This window comes from Rana temporaria, chromosome 3 (assembly GCF_905171775.1).
Source record: "Rana temporaria chromosome 3, aRanTem1.1, whole genome shotgun sequence".
Classification (NCBI taxonomy): domain Eukaryota; kingdom Metazoa; phylum Chordata; class Amphibia; order Anura; family Ranidae; genus Rana; species Rana temporaria.
In genome coordinates, this window is record NC_053491.1 from 436,250,905 (window position 1) to 436,260,976 (window position 10,072).

At 46.4% G+C, this 10,072-nt stretch overlaps 4 non-coding genes across 4 annotated transcripts; all 4 read left to right on the forward strand.

Moving 5' to 3' along the window:
• The first annotated feature begins 8,304 nt into the window (after window positions 1–8,304).
• TRNAR-ACG lies at window positions 8,305–8,377 on the forward strand. The gene has a single exon. It is a non-coding gene; the product is annotated as a tRNA-Arg (tRNA).
• A 648-nt stretch (window positions 8,378–9,025) lies between these two features.
• On the forward strand, window positions 9,026–9,098 carry TRNAR-ACG. Its single transcript has one exon. It is a non-coding gene; the product is annotated as a tRNA-Arg (tRNA).
• A 507-nt stretch (window positions 9,099–9,605) lies between these two features.
• On the forward strand, window positions 9,606–9,678 carry TRNAR-ACG. Its single transcript has one exon. It is a non-coding gene; the product is annotated as a tRNA-Arg (tRNA).
• An 8-nt stretch (window positions 9,679–9,686) lies between these two features.
• Window positions 9,687–9,758, forward strand: TRNAH-GUG. The gene has a single exon. It is a non-coding gene; the product is annotated as a tRNA-His (tRNA).
• Window positions 9,759–10,072: the final 314 nt, after the last annotated feature.

Below are 10,072 nucleotides of genomic sequence, written 5' to 3' on the forward strand. Positions count from 1 at the left end.
TGAGGGGCCGGAATCTGGGGGCCACCTTATTAAAGGGGCCTCTCAGATTCTGATAAGCCCCCCGCCCGCATACGCCGACAACCAACGGCCAGGGTTGTCGGGAAGAGGCTCTTGTCCCTATCGACATGGGGACAAGAGTGCTTTGGGGTGGGGGGGCAGTGCCCCCCTCCCCCACAGCACACACTCCCCCATGTTGAGGGCATGCGGTCCGGTACGGCTCAGGAGGGGGGGGGGGGGCGCTCGCTCGTCCCCGCCCCCATTCCTGTCCGGCCAGACTGCGTGCCTGGGATGAGGGCTTGGTTTGGATCTTGGGGGGAACCCCACGCTGGTTTTCGGCGCGGGTTTAACCCCTTATGTTCCAGACCAAGCCTAAGAGCCTGGTATGCACCTGAAGGGGAACCCACATTTTTTTTTTTTTTGGTCTGGAGTTCCCCTTCATGAACAGCGATCTGTCATTTACCCATGTCAGTCCCCCTCCCCTTCAGTTAGAACACACCCAGGGAACATATTTAACCCCTCCCTCGCACCTAGTGTTAACCCCTTCCCTGCCAGTGGCATTTTTAGAGTAAGCAATGCATTTTTACAGCACTGATCGCTAGAAAAATGCCAATGGTTCCAAAAAAGTGTCCGATGTGTCCGCCATAATGTCGCAGTACCGATAAAAATCGCTGATCGCCGCAATAACTAGTTAAAACCAAAAAAAGCCATATTTTGTAGACGCTATAACTTTTGCCAAAACCAAACACTAAACGCTATTTGCGATTTTTTGGAACCAAAAAGATGTAGAATACGTATCGGCCTAAACTGAGGGGTTTTTTATTTTTTAGAATATATATTTTTGGGGATATTTATTATAGCAAAAAGTAAAAATAATTTTTACATATGTGGGCGGGACTTACGCAAGTCCCGCCCACATATATAAACATCGTTCAAACCACACATGTGAGGTATTGACGCGTGCGTTAGAGCGAGAGCAATACTTTTACCACTAGACCTTCTTTGTAACTATAAACTGGTAACCTGGAAAAAAAAGAAAAAGGTCGCCTATGGGGATATTCACGGAATTAATTTTGGCCCCATTGCAGGAGTGTTTCCAATAGTAAAGCGTGACATGTAAGGTATCTATTTACTCGGTGTAACATCATCTTTCACATTATCCCCAAAAATTGGGCTCACTTTTGTGTTTTGTTAATTTTTAACCACTTGAGCCCGGACCATATTTCTGGTCAATGACCGGGCAAGTTTTTGTGATTCGGCACGGCGTCGCTTTAACTGACAATTGCGCAGTCGTGTGACGTGGCTCCCAAACAAAATTGGCAACCTTTTTTTTCCCACAAATAGATTATTAAATGTGCGTGTTTACTTCTGTCTTTAACACCTCCCCTTCAGGCTGGAAAGCATCAGATCAGGGGAAACAAAAAAAAAAAAGCTCTCATTCCATTGCAGCTTGGTTCCTACATGTGTGATGAACTGAGCATGCTCAAACACTTAGAAAAAAATTATCCTTTCTTTTTAAAAGGTGAAAAACACTCCTTGGATGCTCATAGAGCGTGGTTTGGGTTAATTGCAGGTGTGCCCAATTACAAGCTCACCCAAACTAGAGACTGCAATTTGTTCATGTGATTTCAATTGCTTCATTACTAGCACTGTTATAAAAAGCAGGGATCGATCAGTCCTCAGCTGCCCTCAGAAGGGGCAGGCTGGCAGAAATGCTGTTGCTAAACACAAATGTGGTTTGTTGCATGGGTTTTGTTTTATTTTGCCAATGGTTTTGGTTTATTTTTAAATGATGTTCACTTTGATGTATTTGTCTATGTGGCCTTATTTTATGAAAAATGTGTGAAGCTATGGTTATTTAGAATTTTGAAATGTATTTTTGTTTGTGTTTGTTTGTTTGTCTTTTTTTGCTTTCCTTGTTTTGTTGACCAATAAAAATTACTTTAAAATTGTTAAGTTTGTCTTTTGTTACTTTTTCATGCTACATATGTTGACAGCTGCAGCTGAAATCGGTTTGGGCCTAACAAATTATGTGTGATTTTTGTCTAAGCTTCTTTCCTGGTGTGTAATCATGAAATGTTTGCCATGTTTATTCTCCATGACTTTAAAGACAAAACTGGTAAGTATTTTCTTTTTTCTGCAGTGGTCCTCAGCCCTCAAGTACCCCCGACAGGACATGTTTTGTGGATTTCTCTTATCAAGAATTGCTGTCCAGACTGTCTTTTAAAGCACATGTGCAAGATGAAGGAAAACCTGCAAACATGGCCTGTGTGGGGGGGGGGGGTTTGCTATTGGTGGACAGGCTTGACGTGCTGATTTACAGCACTGTGCTTAAATCTAGCGCAAGGCAATCCTATTCAAATTGTGGGTGTTTGAGGGAAGCCAAGTGAGTGTTAGAACCCCTGCTTTGTGTTTTTTTATTTTTGTGTTGAGCTTTGTGTCCTTTTTCTTAAAATTGGCTTCACTTCCTGTCACACAGCTGAACAGGAAGTGAGGTTAAAACCCTACCAGTGTCATTTCTCGGGGACACAGGTCAATCTAACTAGTGTCCCCATTAAGCAAATTGCACTCCAGCACTGCTGTGTACACCCCAAATCATGGGTCTTCAAACTACGGCCCTCCAGTTGTTCAGGAACTACAATTCCCATCATGCCTAGTCATGTCTGTGAATGTCAGTGCATTACAAGGCCTCATGGGATGTGTAGTTCTACAACAGCTGGAAAGGCGTAGTTTGAGGATCCCTGCCCCAAATGATTATTTCGTTTGGGGTTTAGTAAAGGCAAAGCCACTCTGCAGTACAAGCATAGTTGCTGAAAATCAGAGAGGAAGCACTGATGGTTTTAACATCCAATCCTGTAGAAGCAAAGTTGTTTTGTTTTCTTTCTTCCTTGCTTTGCACTTGTAGTGCAAAGTGGATTTGCCTTTAGTAAATGGACCCCAAAGTCCAAGATCCCTAATAATTTGGGGTGTACACAGCAAAATGCTAGAGTGCAATTTACATAATGGGAAACTATTTAGATTGATCTCTGTGTCCCCAAGAAAAGATATTAGTAAGGTTTTACCCTCACTTCCTGTTTGGCTATGTGACAGGAAGTGAATGAATTAGAAAGGGGGAAGACACCTCACAAATGTTGTCACTATCAGGGGTGCAGACATCCCCAAAAAAAGAGTCTCTCACGGAGACGGAGACTCTTTACCACGTGATCAGCCGTGTCCAATCACGGCTGATCACGATGTAAACAGGAAGAGCCATCGATGGCTCTTCCTCACTCGCGTCTGACAGACGCGAGTATAGGAGAGCCGATCGGCGGCTCTCCTGACAGGGGGCGTTCGCGCTGATTGTTTATCAGCGCAGCCCCCCCTCGGATCACCACACTGGACCACCAGGGATGCCCACCCTGGACCACCAGGGTGTGCAAAAAAAAAACAAATATTGAAAAAAAAAAAAAAAAGCATTAAAAAAAAAAGAAAAAAGATGCCAATCAGTGCCCACAAATGGGCACTGACTGGCAACCTGGGAAAATCAGTGCCACCCCACAGTGTCCATCAGTGCCACCCCACAGTGTCCATCAGTGCCACCCCACAGTGCCCATCCATGCACAGTGCCCACCTATCAGTGCCCACCTGTGCCACCCATAAGTATCCATCAGTTCCACCCATAAGTGCTGCCCATGAGTGCCCATCTGTGCCGCCCATGAGTGCCCATCAGTGCCGCCTATGAGTGCCCATCAGTGCCGCATACCAGCGCCGCCAATCAATGCCACCTCATCTGTGCCCGTCAGTACTACCTCATCGATGTCCATCAGTGCCATCTCATCGGTGCCCATCAGTGCCGCCATATCAGTGCCCGTAATTGAAAGAGAAAAACTTATTTACAAAAAAATTAACCTAAAAAAATAAAAACGTTTTTTTGTTTCAAAATTTGCAGTCTTTTTTTAGTTGTTGCGCAAAAAAAAAAACGCAGAGGTGATCAAATACCAACAAAAGAAAGCTCTATTTGTGGGGGAAAAAGGACGCCAATTTTGTTTGGGTACAGTGTTGTATGACCGCGCAATTGCCATTCAAAGTGCGACAGTGTTGAAAGCTGAAAATTGGCTTGGGCGGGAAGGTGCGTAAGTGCCTGGTATGGAAGTGGTTAAGGGAATCCAGTGCCCCCCTCCCCCCCAGAACTAGTGTGTGGGTCCCCTGAAAATTCCTGGGCGGGTCATACAAAAACAGGGTGTGACCTTGACAGGAAGAGGTGGGTCATTTTTCTATTAGGAGGTGCAGATATGTAGTCAGGCCTAGGGCAGAACAAAACCTAAATATACTACTGCATATTAGGGCTTATTTAGACCGGATCCGATTTACAGCGTGTTTTTATATTGTGGGAGGAAACCCACGCAGGCACAGGGAGAACATGCAAACTCCATGCAGATGCTGTCACGGGCGGGATTCGCACCAACGACTCTTTTGCTGCTAGGTCAAAGTGCTATACACTACACCACTGTGCTGAACGAACATGATTGCAGCTGAAAGCATGAGATCTTTTATTTATTTTTTCAATACCATGCTTTCCAGCCTTATTGACCCCGCCTCTCTCCATAAAGAGGACCTGTCACACACTAGTCCTATTACAAGGGATGTTTACATTCCTTGTAATAGGAAGAAAAGTGATCCAAAATCAAAAAAAGTGTCAAAAAAATGCAAGAATAAAAATATGAGGTAAAAAAAACAAACAAAAAAATAAAATAACGCCCCTGTCCCTAGAAGCTCGCACTCAGAAGCAAATATGCATGTAAGTCCCGCCCACATATGTAAACACCATTCAAACCACACATGTGAGGTATTGACGCGTGCGTTAGAGCGAGAGCAATAATTCTAGCCCTAGACCTCCTCTGTAACTCTGAACTGGTCACCTGTAAAAAAAAAAACAAGCATCGCCTATGGATATTTTTATGTCCCGAAGTTTGGCGCCATTCCATGAGTGTGTACAATATTAAAGCGTGACAAGTTAGGTATCTATTTACTCGGTGTAACATCATCTTTAACATTATCCATAAAAATTGGGCTAACTTTACTGTTTTTTTTTTTTAAATTCATGAACCGTGTTTTTTTTTTGGGCCAAAAAAAAGGCGTTAGAAAAATTATTGCGCAAATACCGTTGGAAATCAAATAAAAAATGACCGCTAACTTTATTCCCTAGGGTGTCTGCTAAAAAATTATATATAATGTTTGGGGGTCCTGAGTAATTTCCCAGGAACAAAATATAATTTTTACATGAAGGAGAGAAGTGCCAGAATAGGCGCGGTATGGAAGTGGTTAAAGTGAAATAATAAAAGTGAAATATTCCTTTAAATTTCATACAGGGGGGGAGGGGGGTACACGCATGTTTCCCGTGCTTAGAACTGTCCCTGTACAAGATGTCATTTCTGAAGTGAAACAAAAAAAGGAAGTTTAAAGTACTCATGGCTATAAAGAATACAGTCATTGCTCATTAAAAATAATAAAAAAAAAAAAATGGGGGTCCCTCCAAATTAAATTACCAGGCCCTTCAGGTCTGGAATGGACCCCCCCCAAAAAATGGCGTGGGGTCCCCCCAAATATCCATTCCAGGCCCTTCAGGTCTGGTGTGGATTTTAAGGGGAACTCCACCCCAAATTGAAAAAAAATTGGCGTGGAGTCCCCCTAAAAATCCACACCAGACCCTTATCCGAGCACGTTGACCTGGCCGGCCGCAGAAAAGAGGGGGGACAGAGTGCGGCCCCCCCCCCCTCTCCTGAACCGCACCAGGCCACATGCCCTCAACATGGGGAGGATGTCCCCATGTTGATGGGGACAAGGGCCTCATCCCCACAACCCTTGCCCGGTGGTTGTGGGGGTCTGCGGGCGGGGGGCTTATCAGAATCTGGAAGACCCCTTTAACAAAGGGGACCCCCAGATCCTGCCCCCCCCTATGTGAAATGGTAATGGGGTACATTGTACCTCTACCATTTCACCCCCAAAAAAATGTCAAAGTGTTAAAAATGACAGTAGCCGGTTTTTGACAAATATTTTAATAAAATCTTCTTTTCTTCTTTCCTTCGGGTTTCTTCCGCTGCTTCTTTCTTGGGTCTTCTCGTCCACATCTTGCCCGACGTGTTCTTCTATCTTCTCCGTCCGTCCTTCAGCCCTCTGGTCCCGCATCTTGCCCGTTGTCTTCTCCTGTCTTCTTCTCCGTCCGTCCGCCAGCCTCCTCGTCCGCATCTTGTGTCTTCTCCGGTCTTCTTCTCGGTCCGCCAGCCTTCTCGTCCACATGTTTTTCTTCCCCGGACCCAGCGTTTGAATTTGATTTGGCCGCCGTGTTCCCGCTCCTGGGACCCGCCCCCCTCTGACGCCACAAGTAAACTCATATGAAAGTCCGCGTGTGGCATATGTGCGTCAGAGGGGGGCGGGGTCACATGAGTGTGACACGGCGGGAACTTCTTCTCCGGGCGGCGCGATTGAAATTGAATTCCCCCGCTATGTGACGCTCTGTGACCCCGCCCCCCTCTGACGCACATGACCTTCTAAGGAGTTTACTTGTGGCGTCAGAGGGGGGCGGGTCCCAGGAGCACAACACGGCGGCCAAATCAAATTCAAACGCTGGGTCCGGGGAAGAAAAACATGTGGACGAGAAGGCTGGCGGACCGAGAAGAAGACCGGAGAAGACACAAGATGCGGACAAGGAGGCTGGCGGACGGACGGAGAAGAAGACAGGAGAAGACAACGGGCAAGATGCGGGACCAGAAGGCTGAAGGACGGACGGAGAAGATAGAAGAACACGTCGGGCAAGATGTGGACGAGAAGACCCAAGAAAGAAGCAGCGGAAGAAAGAAGAAAAGAAGATTTTATTAAAAGATTTGTCAAAAACCGGCTACTGTCATTTTTAACACTTTGACATTTTTTTGGGGGTGAAATGGTAGAGGTACAATGTACCCCATTACCATTTCACATAGGGGGGGGGCCAGGATCTGGGGGTCCCCTTTGTTAAAGGGGTCTTCCAGATTCTGATAAGCCCCCCGCCCGCAGACCCCCACAACCACCGGGCAAGGGTTGTGGGGATGAGGCCCTTGTCCCCATCAACATGGGGACATCCTCCCCATGTTGAGGGCATGTGGCCTGGTGCGGTTCAGGAGAGGGGGGGGGCCGCACTCTGTCCCCCCTCTTTTCTGCGGCCGGCCAGGTCAACGTGCTCGGATAAGGGTCTGGTGTGGATTTTTAGGGGGACTCCACGCCATTTTTTTTTTCAATTTGGGGTGGAGTTCCCCTTAAAATCCACACCAGACCTGAAGGGCCTGGAATGGATATTTTCCGGGAACCGCACGTCTTTTTTTTTTTTGTTTTTACGGCGGGGTTCCCCTTAATATCCATTCCAGACCTGAAGGGCCTAGTAATTTAATTTGGGGGAACCCCTACACATTTTTTTTGTTTGTTTTATGAATGAATCCCTTTAGAATTGTCAGAGCCGACAATTCATTATAGCCGCGTGTGAATTTTTAAATGACTTTTTTCCTTCTGAACGTCACTTTGTGCAGGGGCAGTTCTAAGTGCGGGAAAAATGCGCTATTTCACATGCTGACATTACACCCCCCCTAGGTACGAAATTTAAAGGAATATTTCACTTTTATTGTTTCACTTTAAGAATTATTAATTTCACTGCTCCCGAAAAAACGGCCGTTTTAAAAAATAAAAAAGCATTGATACATGTTCCCTGGGACAGGACTGAGGTCCCCAAACACTTTTTAGGACAAAACTTGCAGATTAGCCTTTAAAATTAACACTTTTGATTTCTCCCATAGACTTCTATAGGGAGTTCGGCGCGGCTTTACATATTACTTTCAATGCGCCGGCTGCTACGCTGGTTCATGCGCCCAATTAAGCCTCCACCCGGAGTACTAATTAACGCATGAACCAGCGCAGCGCACAGAGCATAGTAAATCAGGCCCATTGTTTGAAGCACAGTGGGGTGTACTTTTTGGACAGCGAGCACCACTGCTTCCTGAGCGGCACGCAAGAGGACATCTATGTCAAAGTGAAACAACCATCCTATATGGGGTTTCCCTCAAGACCACCTTTCGGCCACATAGAATGACATTGAAATATTATTAGACCTTCATGATTTTACTACAATCAAGCAGACATAAGCAGTGATTTGACATCAACTGAGAAGGCCCGCTGGGCACTTTCCTTTCCACTTGAAACTCTCCAGAAAGTTAGCCGTTGAACTCAGGAAGGGCTAAGTTGGTGCCCTATTGGCTTGCCGAATGACCCATGTGAAGGCTTAGCAAAGAGCAAAAGGCAGGTGCAGGGCCAGTGGTGCAATGGATAACGCGTCTGACTACGGATCAGAAGATTGTAGGTTCGACTCCTACCTGGCTCGTTGACTATGCCGTGATCGTATAGTGCGGGGATATGCAATTAGCGGACCTCCAGCTGTTGCAGAACTACAAATCCCATGAGGCATAGCAAGGCTCTGACAGCCACGAGCATGACACCCAGAGGCATGATGGGATTGTAGCTTTGCAACATCTGGAGGTCCGCTAATTGCATATCCCTGGTATAGTGGTTAGTACTCTGTTGTGGCCGCAGCAAACCCGGGTCACGGCATCTTTATGCACTGTATGAAGAGTAATGGCCATGCCAGGCCCGACTCCTCAAGATACACAAGGAATGAGTAAGGTTTTTTTCTGTGAGACTGCTCGCCAGCAGCATCAACTCTGTGATATAAGATACCTTGATACTATCCTAGCACCTTTAGATTGCATTGTGGCACACCATAGTCAGATCACTAGAGGACTTGTCACCAAGCCAAGCTGTACCACCATGTCGCTGTCCCATAATTTTACTATAATCGAGCAGCCACAAGCAGTGGTTTGACATCAACTGAGAAGGCCTGCTGGGCACTTTCCTTTCCACTTGAAACTCTCCAGAAAGTTAGCCGTTGAACTCAGGAAGGGCTAGGTTGGTGCCCTATTGGTTTGCCGAATGACCTTTGTGAAGGCTTAGCAAAGAGCGAAAGGCAGGTGCAGGGCCAGTGGCGCAATGGATAACGCGTCTGACTACGGATCAGAAGATTGTAGGTTCGACTCCTACCTGGCTCGTTGACTATGCCGTGATCGTATAGTGGTTAGTACTCTGTGTTGTGGCCGCAACAACCCCGGTTTGAATCCGGGTCACAGCGTCATTATGCTCTGCATGAAGTGTAACGCCCACGGCCATGCCAGTTCCGACTCCTCAAGATACACAAGGAATGAGTAAGGGTTTTTTCTGTGAGACTGCTCGCCAGCAGCATCAACTCTGTGATATAAGATACCTTGATACTATCCTAGCACCTTTAGATTGCAATGTGGCACACCATAGTCAGATCACTAGAGGACTTGTCACCAAGCCAAGCTGTACCACCATGTCGCTGTCCCATAATTTTACTATAATCGAGCAGCCTCAAGCAGTGGTTTGACATCAACTGAGAAGGCCTGCTGGGCACTTTCCTTTCCACTTGAAACTCTCCAGAAAGTTAGCCGTTGAACTCAGGAAGGGCTAGGTTGGTGCCCCATTGGTTTGCCGAATGACCTTTGTGAAGGCTTAGCAAAGAGCGAAAGGCAGGTGCAGGGCCAGTGGCGCAATGGATAACGCGTCTGACTACGGATCAGAAGATTGTAGGTTCGACTCCTACCTGGCTCGTTGACTATGCCGTGATCGTATAGTGGTTAGTACTCTGTGTTGTGGCTGCAGCAACCCTGGTTCGAATCCGGGTCACGGCATCTTTATGCTCTGCATGAAGTGTAACGCCCACGGCCATGCCAGTTCCGACTCCTCAAGATACACAAGGAATGAGTAAGGTTTTTTTCTGTGAGACTGCTCGCCAGCAGCATCAACTCTGTGATATAAGATACCTTGATACTATCCTAGCACCTTTAGATTGCAATGTGGCACACCATAGTCAGATCACTAGAGGACTTGTCACCAAGCCAAGCTGTACCACCATGTCGCTGTCCCATAATTTTACTATAATCGAGCAGCCACAAGTAGGGCTGAGCTCCGCGTTCGATTCGAACGTATGTTCGAATCGAACATC